At 44.4% G+C, this 22,500-nt stretch overlaps 1 pseudogene; it reads left to right on the top strand.

The window, feature by feature from the left end:
- The window catches only part of LOC127927155 (IQ motif and SEC7 domain-containing protein 3-like), a 98,338-nt pseudogene that overhangs the window by 14,256 nt on the left and 61,582 nt on the right, over positions 1 to 22,500 (top strand).

Genomic DNA, 22,500 nt, shown 5'->3' on the forward strand with positions numbered 1-22,500 from the left:
TCTGTGCATCAGGGCAATGACTAGGTGTGGAGATCTATTCGGTGTGCCCCACAGATGAGTGTCGGGGCGGTTCACCTGACCAGCGCTATCCGACCATCGACCATAGAAAGGTTTATGTTAGGACCATAAACCTCAATTCACTTTTACAGTGAGGGGAACGAGAGAGGAAGGATGGAGGGTGGGGAATGATATTGATGTGGTTGAATATCGATGCTAACCAGGGTTTTGATGCAGAAAGTGTGAATATATTTATGTAAAATCATATCTGTCTGTCTGTGTCTGTCAGTGTGTGAAAAAGGAACCATTTGGTTAAGCTGAGACTAGTCGTCCCAGTAGAGTGCTTTTCTCCTCTCTCTTCTGTCCTCATGCAGAGCCTCTGTTAGTCTGCAGAGAGTTGTCCTTTCAGCACCACAGCTGGGGCCTGTCTGGGCTGCAGAGCTCTCTCTCTCTCTCTCTCTCTCTCTCTCTCTCTCTCTCTCTCTCTCTCTCTCTGCTTTTCTCTCTCTCTCACTCTCTCTCTCTCTCTCTCTCTCTCTCTCTCTCTCTCTCACTCTCTCTCTCTCTCTCACTTTCTCTCTCTCTCTCTATCACTTTCTCTCTCTCTCTTTCTTCTCTCTCGCTTTCTCTCTCGCTTTCTCTCTCGCTTTCTCTCTCTCTCTCTCTCTCTTCTCTCTCTCTCGCTCTTTCTCTCTCTCTCGCTCTCTCTCTCTCTCTCTCTCTCTCTTCTCTCTCTCTTGCTTTTCTCTCTCTCTTGCTTTCTCTCTCTCTTCTTTCTCTCTCTCTTTCTCACTCTCTTTCTCACTCTCTCTTTTCACTCTCTCTCTGTTTCTCTCTTTCTCTCTTCTCACTCTCTCTGTCTCTCTCTCTCTCTCTCTTTCTCACTTTCTCTCCGTTCTCTCTCTCTCTCTCTCTCTCTCTCTCTCTCTCTCTCTCTCTCTCTCTCGCTCTCTTTCTCTCTCTCTCTCTCTCTCTCTCTCTCTCTCTCTCTCTCTCTCTCTCTCTCTCTCTCTGTCTCTCTCTCTCTCCTTGACTAAGCCCATTAGACATGGCTGTGTTATGTAACTGTTGTGCTGTGCTGTGTGTGTGTGTGTGTGTGTGTGTGTGTGTGTGTGTGTGTGTGTGTGTGTGTGTGTGTGTGTGTGTGTGTGTGTGTTTATACAGAAAGTGTGTATATTATTGTATGTGTATATATACTGTATGTGTGAAGAACACTTTAGTATTGTGTGTGTGTGAACTGTGCTATACTAAGAATGGGATAGATTGTAGGGTGCAGTAGCAGTATTATCCTCTCCACACACACCACCATAACTCTGTCATCTCCTACATATTACCATCTTTTATAACATAGCAAAGTGTTCTTCATAGGAGCCCTCACCCTTGTGCGTTCAAGAGCACCATTGTAATTCAGGAAAGCATCTTCTACAGTTTAACAGTGTTCGTCAAGCTGTTTAATCACTGTTAATGAACAGAATGACTCAATAAAGGGAAATTAATATTGATGAGTGGGTGCCTAATTGTAATGGTCTCCACCATATGCTAAGCTTAACACCTCTAGCCTCCACATCAGACTGTCATTAACACCATGTATCACCACTAGTCTCCACACCAGACTGTCATTAACACCATGTATCACCGCTAGCCCCACACCAGACTGTCATTACCACACTCCCATTACCACCATGTATCACCGCTAGCCTCCACACCAGACTGTCATTACCACACTCCCATTACCAACATGTATCACCACTAGCCTCCACACCAGACTGTCATTACCACACTCCCATTACCACCATGTATCACCGCTAGCCTCCACACCAGACTGTCATTACCACCATGTATCACCACTAGCCTCCACACCAGACTGTCATTACCACCATGTATCACTGCTAGCCTCCACACCAGACTGTCATTACCACACTCCCATTACCACCATGTATCACCGCTAGCCTCCACACCAGACTGTCATTACCACACTCCCATTACCACCATGTATCACCGCTAGCCTCCACACCAGACTGTCATTACCACACTCCCATTACCACCATGTATCACCGCTAGCCTCCACACCAGACTGTCATTACCACACTCCCATTACCACCATGTATCACCGCTAGCCTCCACACCAGACTGTCATTACCACACTCCCATTACCACCATGTATCACCGCTAGCCTCCACACCAGACTGTCATTACCACACTCCCATTACCACCATGTATCACCGCTAGCCTCCACACCAGACTGTCATTACCACACTCCCATTACCACCATGTATCACCGCTAGCCTCCACACCAGACTGTCATTACCACCATGTTTTACCGCTAGCCTCCACACCAGACTGTCATTACCACACTCCCATTAACACCATGTTTTACCGATAGCCTCCACACCAGACTGTCATTACCACACTCCCATTACCACCATGTATCACCGCTAGCCTCCACACCAGACTGTCATTACTACACTCCCATTAACACCATGTTTTACAGCTAGCCTCCACACCAGACTGTCATTACCACCATGTTTTACCGATAGCCTCCACACCACACTGTCATTACCACCATGTTTTACAGCTAGCCTCCAAACCAGACTGTCATTACCACCATGTTTTACAGCTAGCCTCCACACCAGACTGTCATTAACACCATGTTTTACAGCTAGCCTCCACACCAGACTGTCATTAACACCATGTTTTACAGCTAGCCTCCACACCAGACTGTCATTAACACCATGTTTTACAGCTAGCCTCCACACCAGACTGTCATTACCACCATGTTTTACAGCTAGCCTCCACACCAGACTGTCATTACCACCATGTTTTACAGCTAGCCTCCACACCAGACTGTCATTACCACCATGTTTTACAGCTAGCCTCCAAACCAGACTGTCATTACCACCATGTTTTACAGCTAGTCTCCACACCAGACTGTCATTAACACCATGTATCACCGCTAGCCTCCACATCCAGGCTGTCATTACCACACTCCCATTAACACCATGTATCACCGCTAGCCTCCACACCAGACTGTCATTACCACACTCCCATTAACACCATGTATCACCGCTAGCCTCCACACCAGACTGTCATTACCACACTCCCATTACCACCATGTATCACCGCTAGCCTCCACACCAGACTGTCATTACCACACTCCCATTACCACCATGTATCACCACTAGCCTCCACACCAGACTGTCATTACCACACTCCCATTAACACCATGTTTTACCGATAGCTTCCACACCAGACTGTCATTACCACACTCCCATTTTTACCGCTAGCCTCCACACCAGACTGTCATTACCACACTCCCATTACCACCATGTATCACTGCTAGCCTCCACACCAGACTGTCATTACCACACTCCCATTAACACCATGTTTTACCGATAGCCTCCACACCAGACTGTCATTACCACACTCCCATTACCACCATGTATCACCGCTAGCCTCCACACCAGACTGTCATTACCACACTCCCATTAACACCATGTTTTACAGCTAGCCTCCACACCAGACTGTCATTACCACCATGTTTTACAGCTAGCCTCCACACCAGACTGTCATTACCACCATGTTTTACCGATAGCCTCCACACCAGACTGTCATTACCACCATGTTTTACAGCTAGCCTCCAAACCAGACTGTCATTACCACCATGTTTTACAGCTAGCCTCCACACCAGACTGTCATTAACACCATGTTTTACAGCTAGCCTCCACACCAGACTGTCATTAACACCATGTTTACAGCTAGCCTCCACACCAGACTGTCATTAACACATGTTTTCCCATTAACACCATGTATCACCGCTAGCCTCCACACCAGACTGTCATTACCACACTCCCATTAACACCATGTATCACCGCTAGCCTCCACACCAGACTGTCATTACCACCATGTTTTACCGCTAGCCTCCACACCAGACTGTCATTACCACCATGTTTTACAGCTAGTCTCCACACCAGACTGTCATTAACACCATGTATCACCGCTAGCCTCCACACCAGACTGTCATTACCACACTCCCATTACCACCATGTATCACCGCTAGCCTCCACACCAGACTGTCATTACCACACTCCCATTACCACCATGTATCACCACTAGCCTCCACACCAGACTGTCATTACTACACTCCCATTAACACCATGTTTTACCGATAGCTTCCACACCAGACTGTCATTACCACCATGTTTTACAGCTAGCCTCCACACCAGACTGTCATTACCACCATGTTTTACAGCTAGCCTCCACACCAGACTGTCATTACCACCATGTTTTACAGCTAGCCTCCACACCAGACTGTCATTAACACCATGTTTTACAGTTAGCCTCCGCACCAGACTGTCATTACCACCATGTTTTACAGCTAGCCTCCACACCAGACTGTCATCACCAGACTGTCATTACCACCATGTTTTACAGCTAGCCTCCACACCAGACTGTCATTACCACCATGTTTTTCAGCTAGCCTCCACACCAGACTGTCTTTAACACCATGTTTTACATCTAGCCTCCACACCAGACTGTCATTAACACCATGTTTTACAGCTAGCCTCCACACCAGACTGTCATTAACACCATGTTTTACAGCTAGCCTCCACACCAGACTGTCATTAACACCATGTTTTACAGCTAGCCTCCACACCAGACTGTCATTAACACCATGTTTTACAGCTAGCCTCCACACCAGACTGTCATTAACACCATGTTTTACAGCTAGCCTCCACACCAGACTGTCATTAACACCATGTTTTACAGCTAGCCTCCACACCAGACTGTCATTAACACCATGTTTTACAGCTAGCCTCCACACCAGACTGTCATTAACACCATGTTTTACAGCTAGCCTCCACACCAGACTGTCATTAACACCATGTTTTACAGCTAGCCTCCACACCAGACTGTCATTAACACCATGTTTTACAGCTAGCCTCCACACCAGACTGTCATTAACACCATGTTTTACAGCTAGCCTCCACACCAGACTGTCATTAACACCATGTTTTACAGCTAGCCTCCACACCAGACTGTCATTAACACCATGTTTTACAGCTAGCCTCCACACCAGACTGTCATTAACACCATGTTTTACAGCTAGCCTCCACACCAGACTGTCATCACCACCATGTTTTACAGCTAGTCTCCACACCAGACTGTCATTACCACCATGTTTTACAGCTAGCCTCCACACCAGTCTGTCATTAACACCATGTTTTACAGCTAGCCTCCACACCAGACTGTCATTAACACCATGTTTTACAGCTAGCCTCCACACCAGACTGTCATTACCACCATGTTTTACAGCTAGCCTCCACACCAGACTGTCATTAACATCATGTTTTACAGCTAGCCTCCACACCAGACTGTCATCACCAGACTGTTTTGATCTTCATAGTCTTGGTGATTTTGGAACTTGTTTAGCAAGTGGGGGTCTCACGTATAACAATCTCCTCCAGCCTCTTCCCTCACCCCCCTTCTCTCTCTTCCCCCTTCCTCTCTCCTCTCTCTACCTCTCTCTACCCTCTCTCCTTTATATGTGAGGGCATGAAATGTGAAGGATTTGTGTACTGTATGACATTAACCCAAATAAAGAGGATTTTAATATCTAATTTCTCCTCCTCTTTATTCTTCTCTGTCAGTAATCCTGATAAGGGTCTCCAGTTCCTGATCTCACGAGGTTTCATCCCAGACACGCCCATAGGTGTGGCTCACTTCCTGCTTCAGAGGAAGGGCCTGAGCAGGCAGATGATTGGAGAGTTCCTGGGAAACAGCAAGAAGCCCTTCAACAGAGACGTCCTAGAGTGAGTAACTGGTAGTCTACTTCTTAATAATAGTACTGGACTGAAAAGCATTGTCTAGGTACAGTAGGCTCATTACAACCCCCCCCCCAAGATAAACCCTATTGGAGCAGTGGTTAGTGAGTGGAGACCTCCCCAAGATAAACCCTATTGGAGCAGTGGTTAGTGAGTGGAGACCTCCCCCAAGATAAACCCTATTGGAGCAGTGGTTAGTGAGTGGAGACCTCCCCCAAGATAAACCCTATTGGAGCAGTGGTTAGTGAGTGGAGACCTCCCCCAAGATAAACCCTATTGGAGCAGTGGTTAGTGAGTGGAGACCTCCCCCAAGATAAACCCTAATGGAGCAGTGGTTAGTGAGTGGAGACCTCCCCCCCAAGATAAACCCTATTGGAGCAGTGGTTAGTGAGTGGAGACCTCCCCCAAGATAAACCCTATTGGAGCAGTGGTTAGTGAGTGGAGACCTCCCCCAAGATAAACCCTAATGGAGCAGTGATTAGTGAGTGGAGACCTCCCCCAAGATAAACCCTATTGGAGCAGTGGTTAGTGAGTGGAGACCTCCCCCAAGATAAACCCTATTGGAGCAGTGGTTAGTGAGTGGAGACCTCCCCCCAAGATAAACCCTATTGGAGCAGTGATTAGTGAGTGGAGACCTCCCCAAGGTAAACCCTATTGGAGCAGTGGTTAGTGAGTGGAGACCTCCCCCCAAGATGAACCCTATTGGACCAGTGGTTAGTGAGTGGAGACCTCCCCCAAGATAAACCCTATTGGAGCAGTGGTTAGTGAGTGGAGACCTCCCCCCAAGATGAACCCTATTGACCAGTGGTCATCATTCCCATGGTGAATGGCTAGGTTTGCTATGCTATGAAACCACACACTATTACAGAGACTCTGATATTACCGGCCGCAATTTATACGGTGAAACAATGTGTTGGGAGGCAGGGGCCCAAAAACTCACATCAATACCTTTGTCAGATAGCTCTGTCAAACAAATAATTTATGCTATTGCTAGCAATCAAGAGCAAACAGACTGAACCACTCAAAAACTCCCCAGCTTATGCTCTTCAAATGGATTTTAGCTGTGAGGCCCCGACTTTTGTTCGCTATACATGTCGGGGGGCACAGGGGATGTTCAGTGTGCTGCGTGGATATTTTGACGAAAAACTGATTCCATGGGATCTACTGGTGGGCTTTTGCACAGATGGGGCTCCATCTATGGTGGGACGGCAGGCAGGCCTCTGCACTCTAGTTGTGTCTAGTTGTGTCTCCCTCTCTAGGAAGGAATGTGTCTCCCTCTCTAGGAATGTGTCTCCCTCTCTAGGAATGTGTCTCCCTCTCTAGGAATGTGTCTCCCTCCTCTAGGAATGTGTCTCTCTAGGAATGTGTCTCTCTAGGAATGTGTCTCTCCTCTCTAGGAATGTGTCTCCCTCTCTAGGAATGTGTCTCTCCCTCTCTAGGAATGTGTCTCCCTCTCTAGGAATGTGTCTCCTCTCTAGGAATGTGTCTCCCTCTAGGAATGTGTCTCCCTCTCTAGGAATGTGTCTCTCTCCTCTCTAGGAATGTGTCTCCTCTCTAGGAATGTGTCTCCCTCTCTAGGAATGTGTCTCCCTCTGACATATGGACGTATTGTATGATACACCGAGAACAACTGGCAGCAAAAGAGCTGAGCACAGAACTCGGAGATATATTGCAGCAGTTCACTTCAATTGGAAGATATACTGAACCAAAATATAAACGCAACATGCAAGATCACAGATTTGACTGAGTTACAGTTTATATAAGGAAATCAGTCAATTGAAATATATGAATTAGGCCCTAATCTATGGATTTCACAGGACCAGGCAGGGGCGCAGGCATGGTGGACCCAATGGGGAGCCAAAGCCCAGCCAATAAGAATTATTTTTCTCCACAAAAGGACTTCATTACAGACAGAAATTACAGGGACGTAAACACATTTATACACAACATTTGAGAGAAATAAGCTTTTTGTGCATATGAAACATGGGACCATCACTTTACATGTTAAGTTTATATTTTTGTTCAGTGTACATCAAACCACATCACTGGGCGCACACTTGTTCGCAAAACTATGTAGAGAAATGGGGATCAGAGAATAGCTATGTTCTATTTCACACAGAGGCTTGATGGTTATTGAGGGGAGTGTTGGAAATATGTTTTGCATTGAGAGAGGACTTGACTTTCTGTGTAATGAAAATAATAAATGTGTCTCCCTGCCAATGTAACAGACATACAGTATTTGGGAAACTGAACAAATGGAACAGAAGCATATAGAGGAAATACAAAACATTGTACAGATGAGTGACTGAATCAGTGTCACACCCTGACCATAGAGAGCTGTTTACTCTCTATGTTGGTTGGGTCGGGGTGTGATGTAGGGTGGGTTATCTAGGGGAATTGTATATCTATGTTGGCCTGATATGGTTCTCAATCAGAGGCAGCTGTTTATCGTTGTCTCTGATTGGGGATCATATTTAGGTAGCCATTTTCCCATTGTGCTTTGTGGGATCTTGTCTAGGTATAGTTGCCTGTGAGCACTACTCTGAACGTCACGTTTAGTTTGTTTGCTTTATTGTTTTTGTTATTTGAGTTTTTCTTCCTAAAAAAAGGATTGAAGCATACCATGCTGCATTTTGGTCCACCCTTATGATGATCGTGACAATCAGTAGATTCAGGGAAAGAATTCTAATTGGAGATTTTTCTTTCAAAAGCGAACCATTCCCACTTCCCTCGGCTGTGCATGTTTCTAACAGAAAACAGCATCAGTAAGAGTCCCACACCAGTGATGACTGCTCACTAACCAATGCTTGGAAGAGCACTTTGGGACATAGTTCCCAATCCTTTGACTGTGATCCTGGCTCAGTTGACATGCCAGTAAGTGAAATCGAACAGCTGATCGAGCTGTAATGTGACTGAATGCTACAGACAACGTATTCACAGATCACTACAGAGGAGTTGTGGTTCCTGGCTCAATGGGAACAGCCTGCTGTCTGCCTCAGGGCATTACAACTCAATGTACCCTTCGCCAGCTCATATCTGTGTGAAGCTGATTCAGTGCTTTTGTCTGCATTCAAACCAAATATCGATCCAGGTTGGATGTGACAGCAGAGATGAGGTGCGCTCTGTCGACCACGCTCCTGACTTTGAGAAGCTCCGATGCAACATACATTAAGCCAGACCCATCTCATTAGTGTTGGTGAGATAAGAGACATTATGTCAGACTAATTTGACTGTCATAGACCCACATTAAATGTAAGTGATGGTGAGTTGAGAAGACAATCAGAAATACTGTTGGCATGTTTTTCAGTTGACTGCCAAAGCCCCAAATAAGAAAGTAAACATTGGCTGCTAATAAAACATTTTGGTCGTGAGAGTTTTGAGATATAAAACATGGGGTGTTACACTGTCCCTGTTTGCAGTTGACTACACAGTGTCGTGTCTTTGGCTATGCTGGATTATGTGATACGACATGCTATTCTATAAAATCATTTCTCTGTAATTAATATCACCTGATTGAGCTAATCATGTAAATGTAATTAACTACAGAGTCGGGCACCACAAAATAATATTTATAGAGCTGTTATCTTCCGAATAAACTCGTAAAGACCTACTAGTATTTTACATCCATAGCAGTCAACATTAATCTTCATCCTACTCCAGTCTCATCTGAAAGTTGTAAATTCTTGCAAGAACCCTGGCTAACAATTTGAATCAGCAATATAAATTAGGTATTTAGTAAATAAATACTTAAACCCAACTAATCACACAGAATTCACATACACACAATTAATTATAACTTTCATAAAAGACGCCATAAAGGAAACGTCCCTAGAGGGCGGAACAGATATGACAAATTGTTACACAAAGGAAAAGGGCCTGGGTTGAGTGAAAGAGTGGGAGACTGAGGAACAAAGGGAAAAAGCTGTGCTATTGTAAATACAGTATCTTATGCACTCTAAATTACTGCCCATTTGGAAAAGGAAAATGCAATAAATATTTACTCTGAGCTACGCTTCAGTAGGTTGGTGGTAGATGGAAGGCGGTGTTGCCAAACCGAGTCCTCTGTCGTTTGAAGAATGTCTCTGGTTGTCAATTGGATGCGTTGTAGTAACGCTGATGTGTGATAGATGGGATACTGTCTGTTCCTTCCGAACCTGCGTTTGCAGCTGCGGTCGCTAACTCAACAGCTAGAGGTATCACTTCTGTAGTGAATAAGAGTTCAAAAGTTCATACCATTCGCAACCAAAGCTCATGCTGATGTTGGCTTCGTTCTGTAGTTATTATCTGAACCATTCTGACATAGGACCGTCGCCCTCATATCCTCGGAACAGGAAGTTATGTTGTCGTCAAGGGCTTATATAGGAAGGGAGAGGAGGGTGTGTTTGAAAAGTTTTATAGCCCTTGTCCTTCACAGGGGAGGGCCACTGATTGAGCAGCCCTATCTTATGAAAACCCAAATGTCACATTTTAGAAGCTAAAATCACATTTCATCCCATCACAAATCATTTCATATTCAAATATTTAAATTGAACAACAATTTCATGTGAATCCGATAACTCTGATGTGTAGACTTTCCACTGTAGAGTTTATGTCATCGTATCATTGATGAGAAAGTCAGATGACAACCGAACTGACATCATATTCATTAAGTACCACCGCAAATGTTAAATTGTTCGGATTACCAGAATATAGTTAATTTCCCCCACCTACTGATGTTCCCAGAATCTCTATGTTAACCAAGGGTTTTGCAAATGTAACCTTAGTAGGGTAGAGAGAGGAAAAAGGGGGCAATAGGTATTTATGACTGTCATAAACCAACCCTCAGGCCAACGTCATGACAACAGGTATTGTAACAGTCATAGTGAGAGAGGTTAACATATAGACAGTTGACTACACTGTTATTGTAACAGTCATAGTGAGAGAGGTTAGCATATAGACAGTTGACTACACTGGTATTGTAACAGTCATAGTGAGCACAGACAAAGATATTAACAATAACCATATCGAGACATCTGACAATCCTCCTGAGCTGTCATGTGATGTTCTGCATTCTCCTGGATGTGACTGTTGTAACAATCAGTGTCTGTGACGTAGCTCAATCTTTTAATTAAATCTACAGCAACAGCCAAGCTCAAATATACCCAGTCTCAACCCTGAAGTGATGCAATATGTGTGAGTCTGTCTGCCTGCCTGCTTGCCTGCCTGCCTGCTTGTCTGTTGGTTCTGTGTGCATGTCTGTGTGAGTGAACACAGTAAAGGCATCATATAAAAACAGCAACAAACCATACAAAGACCACCCCAAGGCCAGTCAGAGATAGTGGATACAATCTGACAATCCAGACCTCCTGAGCTGTCATGTGATGTTCTGCTATAAGTTCTAAAGAACCTGCTGATGCTGCATGCCTTTACACACACACACAGACTCATATGACTGTGTGGGAGACAAAGAGGATGCTAGCGCCACATCTGTCTGTCTGTCTGTCTCAAAGTGTGTGTCTGTCTGTCTGTGTGTCCAGGTGTCTATGTAAGGGTGTGTGTTTCTCAGTGTCTGTGACAGGCTGCTAGCTCAAGTCCAGGACCCTTTTAATTGAATTTCACTCCAGTCCAGGACCCTTAACTCCTCAGCACTAGTCCAGCCAAGCTCAAATATACCACAGTCTCAACCCTGAAGTGATGCTAAGGGTACGACCCCACTAGTCCAGGACCCTTAACTCCTCTAGGGGTGTCCAGGTCCATCAACATTTGAAGTACACCAATAGGGATATACATATATGTACAGTGAAGACATCTGATTCATGTAGCAATCAAGTGTTAAACCAATCCATTTGAGATTCTGCAAAGTAGCCTGCCTTGATGACAGCTTTGCTTGTCTGTTGGTTCTGTGAAAATGTCATGTCATGGGGGGGATAACATGTGGTGTGTGGGGTGGTGGGTTGTGTGTGCGTGTGTGTGTGTGTGTGTGTGTGTGTGTGTGTGTGTGTGTGTGTGTGTTTGTGTTTGGTGTGTGTGTGTGTGTGTGTGAGTGTGTGTGTGTGTGAGTGTGTTTGTGTGATGTGTGCACTCATGTGTACATGTGTGTGTGTGTCAGGAGAGAAACAGAGAGAGAATGTGTGCACACTTCATGAGTGTGTTTACACGTGTCACCCCCACACACACACACACACACACACCACACAGTGTGATTTCACACAAACACACACACAGTGTGTGTGTAGCAGAGTGTGTGTCATCTCCTAATCAGGTGTGTTCTGTCTTGCAGGGAGTGTGTGTGGTCTGTGTGTGTGTGCTTTGTAAACACTTCACTACATGTGGCAGGTGACAAATGTGTGTGTGTGTGTGTGTGTGTGTGTGTGTGTGTGTGTGTGTGTGTGTGTGTGTGCGTGAGTGTGTGTGTGTGTGTGTGAGTGTGTTTGTGTGAGTCGTGTGTGTGTGTGTGTGTGTGTGTGTGTGTGTGTGTGTGTGTGTGTGTGTGTGTGTGTGTGTGTGTGTGTGTGTGTGTGTGTGTGTGTGTGTGTGTGTGTGTGTGTGTGTGTGTGTGTGTGTGTGTTCCCGCTAAGATATTCAATATTCTGCTACAGACCACTAGACCACACAGGGTTAATCGAGGACAAAATCTACAATATCTTAACTTCAGTTTCCTGAAGTCTTTGTTAACTGTGTTAACTAACCTCCAGACGAGCTTCAATGCCATACAACTCTCCTTCCGTGGCCTCCAACTGCTCTTAAACGCAGGGGAAACTAAATGCATGCTATTCAACCGATCACTGCCCGCACCTGCCCGCCTGTCCAGCATCACTACTCTGGACGGTTCTGACTTAGTAAACGTGGACAACTACAAATACCTAGGTGTCTGGTTAGACTGTTAACTCTCCTTCCAGACCCACATTAAGCATCTCCAATCCAAAATCAAATCTAGAATTGGCTTCCTATTTCGCAACAAAGCATCCCTCACTCATGCTGCCAAACATACCCTCGTAAAACGGACCATCCTACCGATCTTCGACTTTGGCGATGTCATCTATAAAATAGCCTCCAACACTCTACTCAACAAACTGGATGCAGTCTATCACAGTGCCATCCGTTTTGTCACCAAGGCCCCATATACTACCCACCACTACGACCTGTATGATCTCGTTGGCTGGCCCTCGCTTCATACTCGTCGCCAAACCCACTGGCTCCAGGTCATCTACAAGTTTCTGCTAGGTAAAGCCCCGCCTTATCTCAGCTCACTGGTCTCCATAGCAGCACCCACTCATAGCACACGCTCCAGCAGGTATATCTCACTGGTCACTCCCAAAGCCAATTCCTCCTTTGGTCGTCTTTCCTTCCAGTTCTCTGCTGCCAATGACTGGAACGAACTGCAAACATCACTGAAGCTGGAGACTCTTATCTCCCTCACTAGCTTTACGCACCAGCTGTCAGAGCAGCTCACAGATCACTGCACCTGTACATAGCCCATCTGTAAACAGCCCATCTATCTACCTACATCATCCCCATACAGTATTTATTTATTTATCTTGCTCCTTTGCACCCCAGTATCTCTACCTGCACATGAATCTTCTGCACATCTACCATTCCAGTGTTTAATTGCTGTATTGTAATTACTTCGCCACCATGGCCTATTAATTTCCTTATCTTACCTCATTTGCACTCACTGTATGTAGACTTTTGTTTTCTTTTTTCTACTATATTATTGACTGTATGTTTGTTTATTCCATGTGTAACTCTGTTTTGTTGTATGTGTCAAAATGCTGTGCTTTATCTTGGCCAGGTCGCAGTTGCAAATGAGAACTTGTTCTCAACTAGCCTAACTGGTTAAATAAAGGTAAAAATTTAACATTTAAAAATTAAAAGTAATTGTCATTGTCCGAGCCCAATTACACTGTAAATATGATGCAATAGTTTATCAAGATAATGTCACAATGACTTACAATTACATGGTTTTACATTGTCTCTCCCAACTTGATAGAACTCATTCTAATACAATCAAATTAGACTATTATCAGATGAGATTTCAAGATAATCATCCTTCGATTCCATCACTCTAAGAAACATTTTCATCCTACGTGAGAAAGTGTCACCCTCAACACACAGTCATCCAACTTTTCAACAAATCCAGGTCACCTTCTCGCTCACTTTGGCGGCCATTGCTTACACAAATCACTAATTCCCATGCATTTATTCTGACTGGCTTGCAAATCTCTTTTATTTAAGCTGATTTAATTTCCTCTGACTAAGCTAGCCCGTCCATTAATGGCTGGATGTTCTGCTCCGAGGGTTTGTGTCCCTGTGCTGGGGGAGCGGTGATAGCAGTGTAGCCGAGGCTAGATGGGCCCTCTCCCTGCTGTCCTTGCACCCATGCATGGATAATACCTGGGTGAAACTGACCCTGAAGTAGACATAGTGAAAGTTGTGGAAGTTGTTCCCCATAGTTCTGAGTCATTTCTGGGTTCACTCCCCACGACCGCAGGGGCGGGGCAGGGAAAGTGGAAGTGGCGTCCGATGTGAATTCAAACTGGGGTTACAGAAGTAACATATCTCTCTCTCTCTCTCTCTCTCTCTCTCTCTCTCTCTCTCCCTCTTTCTCTATATCTCACTCCCTTTCTCTACCCTCCTCCTTCCCCTCTCTTAATGTCTCTCTCTCTCTCTCTCTGTCTCTCTCTGTCTGCCTCCCTCCCTCTCTCTCTCTCTCTCTCTCTCTCTCTCTCTCTCTCTCTCTCTCTCTCTCTCTCTCTCTCCCTCCATCTCTTTCCTTCCCCCCTCTCTCTCTCTCTCTCTCTCTCTCTCTCTCTCTCTCTCTCTCTCTCCCTCCATCTCTTCCCCCTCTCTCTCTCTCTCTCTCTCTCTCTCTCTCTCTCTCTCTCTCTCTCTCTCTCTCTCTCTCTCTCCCTCTCTCTCTCTCTCTCTCTCTCTCTCTCTCTCTCTCTCTCTCTCTCCTCTCCCTCCTTCTCCTCCCTCCTTGTCTTTCTTTCCTGCAGTTGTGTGGTGGATGAGATGGATTTCTCAGGGATGGAGCTGGACGAGGCTCTGAGGAAGTTCCAGGCTCACATCAGAGTCCAGGGAGAGGCCCAGAAGGTGGAGAGACTGATCGAGGCCTTCAGGTGAGCTCCATTATTCAGTCAGTCTGTCTGTCCATCAGTTAGTCAATCAATCAGTTAGTCAGTCAATCAATCAATCAATCATCTGTTTGTGTGTGTGTGTGTGTGTGTGTGTGTGTGTGTGTGTGTGTGTGTGTGTGTGTGTGTGTGTGTGTGTGTGTGTGTGTGTGTGTGTGTGTGTGTGTGTGTGTGTGTGTGTGTGTGTGTGTGTGTGTGTGTGTGTGTGTGTGTGTGTGATATATTGCTTTGTGAATAATCCCAGGAAGAGTAGCCTTGATGTAGTAATGTGTATGTTAATAGACTCAACTCTAAACTCAACTCATCCTGGACAGGTGTTGGTTTAAGGATGACACTTAAAAACAATTCACATCCAGTAGGATGTCAGGCAGTTGTGATTAGATGAGGTCACTACTGGGACAAACAGAGAGACCTTTGTCTCAGTTATAGAAGGCCTAAAAGGCTGCAACGTTCAAGAGAGTTAAGCTCAACATCAGGCGAGGCACAGCCCTGTACTGTCTTTGCCCTGTTGTTGTCCATGGGTGGGCAGGACATTGCCAATAGCACTAAGGTCCATGTGTGTCTGAGCCTAAAACACAGCGCTAGGAGTTTTTTTCACTTCACGTCTCACTTCACCAGTCAACCTAAATCCCATCCAAACTTTCCAGTTTCTACCTAGCCTGGTTATCCAGCCTGAGTGCTGCACACAGCAGTGTTTCACTGCATTCAGACTGGTTAAATCGGGCTAGTTTAAATCCTCTCTCCATTTAGATGGTTGACCCAGCCTTCCGCTTGGCTAGGTGCTCTGAAACAACAGGCAATCTGAACAGACAGGATCAGTACAACTTCCTGGTTTACGAGTCTTAACGGGTATCCCATTTATGCCACAGCTGCGTTGCTCTGCGCTAACCGGTGTCCTTGAATAGCCACTCCATTTACCATATGGCCAGCTGACACAGTTGTCAAGGTGTGTTGCCAACGAGAGTGTTGTTGTCCTTGTGAGCGGGCATGGAGACTGACGGATGGCATTTTGTTTTGGGTACGATAGGCGCAGAGTGCGTGCTGCACAGAGAGGGGCGAAATAAAGAGCGAGGGAGGGAAGGAAGGAGGAGAGGTTTATAAATATCCACTGTTGCATAAACACATCTCTCTGGTCTCCGCCTGCCTCCCCTGCTCCTCCAAACAGAGATGGAGAGAGTGAGGAATAGAAAAAGAGAGAGGGGGAGAAAAGGATAGAGAACGAGAGGCAAGAGTCTGAGACAGAGAGAAAGATGACGGGAGGGAGGGAGACAGACTTCAAAGAGAGTGAGGGGATAGCGAGAGGCTTAAAGAATGAACGAGAGAGACGGATAGAGGAAGAGGTAAAGGATGACTGTAAACAGAAGGAAAGGCAGGTGGCAGGGAAATGAGAGCGAGAGGGAGGAAAGGGAGGGAGAGAATGTGTGAGGAAACACAAGTCAGGAGAAAATAAACACCTGGCAGCTTCTGTAGCTTGGTGTGTGTCAGCTAATAATGAACCCAACTCTGGCAGTTTCTGAGGCCAGAGAGAGAGAGAGAGACACACACACACACACATGAGATTCCCTTCACTGAAATAGAGTAAGGGGAGGGAATATAGGGTTTCTCTTTCTAGGGCTATCTGCTATTTCACTCTTTCTGGTAGAATAGTAAAGAGAAATGTATAGAACTGAGACTTTATTATTAAGAAGAAAAAGCTATTGATTGGCTGCAAAACCTTCCTTAAAGTCTAAGCCCAGTCTCGATGGTACAACTGCAAACCATAGAGTATGTGGCTTAAGATAAGGTATTTTTCAGGTAAAAAGTCTAGTCTCTATTAGATGATGCAGAATCAGTGGGGATGAACCCCCAAACTGAGGACACGGCTGTGTCCCAAATGGCAACTCTATTCCTTACATAGCTAGTCCACTACCTGTGTGTATTCCTAGCCCACTGAGACGTAGATTCCAATCAGCTCAGTGGTCACCTGACTCCGGAGGAAGGCCGGGCCAGCCTACCTGGAAACCATAACCAGAATTAATATGGAATTACACTTTACGCTCCAGTAGAGGCCCTATGGGGTGTCACACACACACACCCGTTGAAATAATAGATTGATTAATTAACAAAGGAAGCTCCCCTGTGGAATCTCACCCAATACTACAGTAAATAAATGTATTCCATAAAAGATTTGAATTGGTTGCCAATGCAGAGGAGAGCATAGCGTGACAATATGGTAGTGTCCTGAATAGCACCCTGTTCCCTATTTAATAGCACCCTGTTCCCTATTTAGTGCACACATTTTGACCAGGGCCCTCAAAGTAGGGCCCCTATGTTAGGAAAAGTGTTCCATTTGGTATGCACGGTATGATGAATACAGTACACCATTATCACTGAGAGAGTATGTCTGCATTGTGACACACTGTAGCTTGCAATGCAGTCGCCCCACTGGGCACAGACCTCAGTTCAACTTCTAGTTTTAATTTACATTTGATTGAGTTGTCAACTAAAGTGAATTAAACAGGAAATCAACAAAACATGTCATCCTGTCATTGGATTTAGGTTCAAAGTTTGATGAAAAAAAGACAAGGACTTTTTGCAAATACAATCAGTTTTGTTGATTCAACGTCATCTCACATCAAATTTTCTTCTGGTTGAAATTATGTGGAAACAACATTGATTCAACCAGTTTTTTCCCATAATGTCATGTAAATGGTAGTGTCTGGAGAGCTCTGGTTTTCACTGTAGAGGATTCTAAATCAACCTCTTTACTCTATGGACATAGGCTGCTATCTGTTCTAACATGGACAAGCCCATATGTTTCATCCTCTCACAACGCCCCCAAGCAGATAGACTGGCTGCCCTAGCATAGACACACACACACACACACACACACACACACACACACACACACACACACACACAGGGACACACACACACACACACACACACACACACACACACACACACACACACACACACACACACACACACACACACACACACACACACACACACACACACACACACACACACACTCAGGTGTCTCTGCCAGTTAGATTGACGAGGGTTGTTTGGTGCGTGGAGCTGCTAGGCCAGCTGTATTTCGCTCTCCTGCCGTGCCTCCTCTCAGATCTCAGGGTGTTCTCTGGGACCTCCATCAGCCCTGTGTCATCTTTACTGCAGAGGTGCCCAGGCAGGGATATTTCTGCTGTCTAACCCACGGTGCACAGCGTAAATACACTACTGTACTAGTTATGTAGCACTTTGTGACAACTGCTGACAAAACAGGCCTTTTAAAATACATTTTATTAATTGATTTGACTACTGTCGTTCTGTCTGTCTTTCTGTCTGATGGTTGGCCAGGTTCTTTGTGGTGGCTAGGGAGTAGGGACTTCATCTTATCTGTATATTCTAGGGAGTAGGGACTTCATCTTATCTGTATATTCTAGAGAGTAGGGACTTCATCTTATCTGTATATTCTAGAGAGTAGGGACTTCATCTTATCTGTATATTCTAGGGAGTAGGGACTTCATCTTATCTGTATATTCTAGGGAGTAGGGACTTCATCTTATCTGTATATTCTAGGGAGTAGGGACTTCATCTTATCTGTATATTCTAGGGAGTAGGGACTTCATCTTATCTGTATATTCTAGGGAGTAGGGACTTCATCTTATCTGTATATTCTAGGGAGTAGGGACTTCATCTTATCTGTATATTCTAGGGAGTAGGGACTTCATCTTATCTGTATATTCTAGGGAGTAGGGACTTCATCTTATCTGTATATTCTAGGGAGTAGGGACTTCATCTTATCTGTATATTCTAGGGACTTCATCTTATCTGAGTAGGGACTTCATCTTATCTGTATATTCTAGGGAGTAGGGACTTCATCTTATCTGTATATTCTAGAGAGTAGGACTTCATCTTATCTGTATATTCTAGGGAGTAGGGACTTCATCTTATCTGTATATTCTAGGAGTTATCTTATCTGTATATTCTAGGGAGTAGGGACTTCATCTTATCTGTATATTCTGTATATTCTAGAGAGTAGGGACTTCATCTTATCTGTATATTATATTCTTATCTGGAGTAGGGTATATTCTAGGGACTTCATCTTATCTGTATATTCTAGGGAGTAGGGACTTCATCTTATCTGTATATTCTAGGGAGTAGGGACTTCATCTTATCTGTATATTCTAGGGAGTAGGGACTTCATCTTATCTGTATATTCTAGGGAGTAGGGACTTCATCTTATCTGTATATTCTAGGGAGTAGGGACTTCATCTTATCTGTATATTCTAGGGAGTAGGGACTTCATCTTATCTGTATATTCTATATCATCTTATCTGTATATTCTAGGAGTAGGGACTTCATCTTATCTGTATATTCTAGGGAGTAGGGACTTCATCTTATCTGTATATTCTAGGGAGTAGGGACTTCATCTTATCTGTATATTCTAGGGAGTAGGGACTTCATCTTATCTGTATATTCTAGGGAGTAGGGACTTCATCTTATCTGTATATTCTAGGAGTAGGGACTTCATCTTATCTGTATATTCTAGGGAGTAGGACTTCATCTTATCTGTATATTCTAGGAGTAGGGATCTGTATATTCTAGGGAGTAGGGATCTTATCTGTATATTCTAGGGACTTCATCTTATCTGGAGTAGGGACTTCATCTTATCTGTATATTCTAGGGAGTAGGGACTTCATCTTATCTGTATATTCTAGGGAGTAGGGACTTCATCTTATCTGTATATTCTAGGGATAGGGATCATCTATCTGGGAGTAGGGACTTCATCTTATCTGTATATTCTAGGGTAGGGAGTAGGGACTTCATCTTATCTGTATATTCTAGGGAGTAGGGACTTCATCTTATCTGTATATTCTAGGGAGTAGGGACTTCATCTTATCTGTATATTCTAGGGACTTCATCTTATCTGTATATTCTAGGGAGTAGGGACTTCATCTTATCTGTATATTCTAGGGAGTAGGGACTTCATCTTATCTGTATATTCTAGGAGTAGGGACTTCATCTTATCTGTATATTCTAGGGAGTAGGGACTTCATCTTATCTGTATATTCTAGGGAGGGACTTCATCTTATCTGTATATTCTAGGGAGTAGGGACTTCATCTTATCTGTATATTCTAGGGAGTAGGGACTTCATCTTATCTGTATATTCTAGGGAGTAGGGACTTCATCTTATCTGTATATTCTAGGACTTCATCTTAGTAGGGACTTCATCTTATCTGTATATTCTAGGGAGTAGGGACTTCATCTTATCTGTATATTCTAGGGAGTAGGGACTTCATCTTATCTGTATATTCTAGGGAGTAGGGACTTCATCTTATCTGTATATTCTAGGGAGTAGGGACTTCATCTTATCTGTATATTCTAGGGACTTCATCTTATCTGTATAGTAGGGACTTCATCTTATCTGTATATTCTAGGGAGTAGGGACTTCATCTTATCTGTATATTCTAGGAGTAGGGACTTCATCTTATCAAATATTCTAGGGAGTAGGGACTTCATCTTATCTGTATATTCTAGAGAGTAGGGACTTCTCTTATCTGTATATTCTAGGGAGTCTTCATCCTGTATATTCTAGGGAGTAGGGACTTCATCTTATCTGTATATTCTAGAGAGTAGGGACTTCTCTTATCTGTATATTCTAGGGAGTAGGGACTTCATCTTATCTGTATATTCTAGGGAGTAGGGACTTCATCTTATCTGTATATTCCTTCATCTTGTCTCTGGGTTATTCAAATACTAACCCCATCATCTCCCTCCTGTCCCCCTGTCCCATCTTATCTGCCCCCACCCTATCCAGTCAGGGTACTGCATCTGTAACTAGGGAGTAGGGACTTCGGACGTGGTGCAGCAGTTCCACAACCCCGACACCATCTTCATCCTGGCCTTCGCTATCATCCTCCTCAACACAGACATGTACTCACCCAACATCAAGCCTGACCGCAAGATGATGCTGGAGGACTTCATACGCAACCTCCGAGGTGAGGCAATATTTTAGTAGAGTGTGTTGGAGTGGTAGATGAGAAGGAGGGGGAGGATGGGAATAGGGGAGGGGAACAGGGTAAGTAATAGTTATTTACTACCTACTTTATACTAGTTAGTTAGTTACTAGTTAGTTAGTAGTTAGTTAGTTACCAGCTAGTTTTTTACTAGTTATTTATTTACTAGTTCATTTGTTAATTTGTTACTAGTTAGTTAGTTACTACTAACACCCTATAACACCCTAAGTGCATTTAGCGTCTACATAGTGTAGCCTTTCACAGAGGCCACTAAATCTTGAATCTACAGTGACAGGATATTCAACCTATCATGTCGCCGCAATGATCTGTCTGCGTTTCAAATATCCGTGTAACAAGAGAAGACGGCTAAAGTCCCAATCCATTTTCCCTAACAGTTAGCTTACTCTAATTCAAATCATCTGCGTCCCAAATGGCACCCTGTTCTCTACATAATGCACTACCTTTGACCAGGGCCCAAGGCACCCTATTCCCTAACCAGGGCCATGGCACCCTATTCCCTAACCAGGGCCCAAGGCACCCTATTCCCTAACCAGGGCCCATGGCACCCTATTCCCTAACCAGGGCCCATGGCACCCTATTCCCTAACCAGGGCCCAAGGCACCCTATTCCCTAACCAGGGCCCATGGCACCCTATTCCCTAACCAGGGCCCAAGGCACCCTATTCCCTAACCAGGGCCCATGGCACCCTATTCCCTAACCAGGGCCATGGCACCCTATTCCCTAACCAGGGCCCATGGCACCCTATTCCTTGTGGGTCCTGGTCAAAAGTAGTGCACTATATAAGGAATAGGGTGCCATTTGCGATGCAGGCCTTGTGTCGTTGGTAATATAGAGCTGCATCATAGTTTTCCTCTGCCAGGGAAGGATCCATCAGGACTGTGGGATCAATATGGTACAACTTTAATGGATTCATCTGGACGGCGCCTCACAATTAAATGAAGTTGGAAAATCAATTGCCACGATGCTTGGCTTTCTTCCTCTCTCTCTCTCTCTCTCTCTCTCTCTCTCTCTCTCTCTCTCTCTCTCTCTCTCTCTCTCTTTCACTCTCTGACTGTCTCTTTCTCGTTCCCTTTCTCTCTCTTTCTATCTTTCAGCCCTCTCTCTCTTACTGTATCTTTCCCAATCTCCCCCTGTCTCCCTCCCTCCTCCTTCCCCCTCTCTCACTCTATATTTTAAGCTAATTGAGTAGTTGGAAGAACACAGTTAAGAGATTGAATCGGATGTTAATTAATGAATAACAGAGGAGCGCTCACTTACTCAATTACACTGGACCAGAAATGTCAAAAACATTCTGCAATGTCTAACCTGATATGTAGACACTGAATATAATTAGTATAATGACTTGTATTGTATCCTAGAAACCATTCCATATATATATATAAATGTCTTACTTTTGATGTATCAAAATATGACAGTGTTCACATAATTAGTATAACTCTTGATGTATTTAGTAGTACCGCTGTTGCACATATAATTAGTTTAATGACTTACATTGTATTCTAGAAACGTCTCCATATACAGTATACATGTCTTACTGT

Source organism: Oncorhynchus keta, unplaced genomic scaffold, assembly GCF_023373465.1.
Source record: "Oncorhynchus keta strain PuntledgeMale-10-30-2019 unplaced genomic scaffold, Oket_V2 Un_contig_963_pilon_pilon, whole genome shotgun sequence".
Classification (NCBI taxonomy): domain Eukaryota; kingdom Metazoa; phylum Chordata; class Actinopteri; order Salmoniformes; family Salmonidae; genus Oncorhynchus; species Oncorhynchus keta.